We start from the raw sequence: 2,546 nt of genomic DNA, 5'->3' as shown, positions 1-2,546 counted from the left end.
TAAGTATAATAGCGTCATTGAGTAGAAGGTTCACATCTATATCAATCGATTGGTTGAATCGATAGTGAGGTGATTGATAAGTAGCATTTTCTGCGGATAGATTAGGATTAGATTGGACCGATTTGGACTACATTTTATATCATAAATAGGGATTTTGGGATATTTCTTTATTTTAGATGAATTTATGGTCTTTATTGTAATTTACACTAATTTATGGAGATTTATGGAGATTAATTGGTACCTTTGATTTTTGCAGGAAATTAGAGTGGAAATAATTAATTTGAGAGGTTCAAATTGAATAAAATCAATCGTGGTTCGAGTGGAATTCAAATCAAACTCCATTTGATTCAACAAACTAGGTTAAAAATCAAGCTCAATTGGATCCAAATTATGATTAATCAATCCTTCAAACTAATTTAGCCAAAAGCCACACTCAGCCCAAATCCAAATCCATCTCATCCGACCCACTCCACTCAGCCCAGCCCAATAAAACTTTCAAACCCTAAGGCTGCCGGTTCACCTCAGTTGAATCCAGCCGGCTCAATTCCAGATTTTCGGCCGGTTCAGCGCAGAGGTATTAAAATCCCGCCGGTTCAGTGATTCCAGAGGGGTTCACTCGCGGTTTTGGGAAGCTACAGTGCTCCCAAAATCGCGAGCACTGTTCATCGTCCATCCCTCGCCGCCGCGATTCTGAACCCGTCGTGCGCTCCGCCGTCACCTTCCTCCTCCCGATCAGCTCCAAGCAAGGCGTGGCGACGTCCGATTGAAGATCTCCGGCAGCATTTCTCACTTCCCTGTCGACGGCCGCTGCGGTGAGCGATTTGCTACGGCGACGGTCGTCGGTAATACCCACCTCCGCCTCCACAGAAGCAGCACGGCAGCTGGCCTCTGGCGGTGATTTGTAGCAGAGGCTCGGCTGGTCTCCTGGCGGTGATTTGTAGTAAGAGATTACCGTTCGTCTTCGACTTTCGCCGTCCCCGGGGAATGACAAGGTGAGGTTGTTCGTGTTTTTGTTGCTGACTTTCCTGGCGGCGATTTGTAGCAGGAGATTCAGGGCAACGACAGAGCATCCCCGTCTCTATCATCTTCTCCGTTCACGCTCCACCATGAGCGATGTGCTCCGGTGCGACCCACTGTCCCGTCGGCGATTCAACCGGTGGCTGCTGGAAGCTTGGTTCGGTGCTAATTGGAAGATGGAAGAAACCCTAAACTCTCCATGATTCCACTGTCTTGTGATTCTTCTTTTGCTGTTGTTGTGGTTCTGTTTTGTGATTGTTTTGTTTATGCCGAATCAAAACCCCCCCTTCTGTTCACTGTAAATAGATTTCCACTGTAAATACCTTCCTAACATTTTCTTTTAACATTTGTTCTAACCCTAATTGTTAACTCTAATACATTCTAATCTTAACTAATTTTCATTGCTAACCTAATTCTTAATTCTGATTTTAACACTGATTCTAACCACTAATCTTGATTCTAACTCTAATTTTTGTTTGCTTTGTTTTGTTTGTTGGTTTGTTTGGTTCTTGAAGATTGTTTTTTTTGGATGGTGAATTGTTGATGCATGTTAAGTGTGGAATTGGATTGGTTTATGTATGCTTGATAGATTCAAATGTTTGTTTGGTTATGTGGAATTGGAAATGAAGGTTGAATGTTATACATGTTATCAGAAGTTGTTTTGTTTCACATTGCATGTTGAGCTATGAAATTGGATTGATTGTGTATCATTATTGGATCAGGGAATAGTAGGTTGTAAAGAGCATGTTAAATGTTGGATTTGTGGTTGTTTGGAATTTTGTTAATGTTCTAGTTTTGAAATCGGTTCTAGGCTTGTATGGATGAATGGTGCACAATGTAAATAGGAGAAGTATGTAGTTGTAATTATGTTGTTGTAATCTTAGAATAAGACCATGATCATTAGGTTAATAAATTATAGAATATGTGTTATGTAGTGTTGTAATCATATGTAAATAGATTTTTGTAAATCTAATTCATGTATGAATAAATTATTTTGTAGGTTGTATGTTTTATATTGTTGTATGTGTATGTTAGTTGTTTTATGAAGATTCATGTTGTAGGTGGTCAAATGTATGTTGTAAGTATACTGTTGTATAATCCATGATTTGAATATAGTATAGCTTGTATGTTATTGTATGATGAATAAATGAACTTCACATTGTATAGTGAATTTATTGTGTGAATTATGTACGCTTGTAATATAGGCTGGACTATACTTTGTAATTGACTAGATTTAGCATTCTTTTATTGTAAAATGTAGGATATAATTGTGAATAAATAGAGTTGTAGATAGTTAGATGAATAAAACATAATAAAACCCTATACCGTAGGTCTAGAATAACAATCGATCATTGAGTCCGTGAGAGAGACGACCCAGACCTCTCTGTACTACTTAGGACGATAATAAGAGGTTTGGTAATAAATAAATAATTAATTTTGATGGGTGTAAGTGACAAATAAATAAAGGGAATAAAAGTAAGTAAATAATAATTTCCCCATAACAAAATACACGACATCAGTGATATAGA

This window comes from Curcuma longa, chromosome 5 (genome assembly GCF_044706935.1).
Source record: "Curcuma longa cultivar G26 ecotype Majalengka, Jawa Barat chromosome 5, ITB_CL_G26_1.1, whole genome shotgun sequence".
NCBI lineage: Eukaryota > Viridiplantae > Streptophyta > Magnoliopsida > Zingiberales > Zingiberaceae > Curcuma > Curcuma longa.
Note: the sequence above shows the minus strand (reverse complement) of the source record.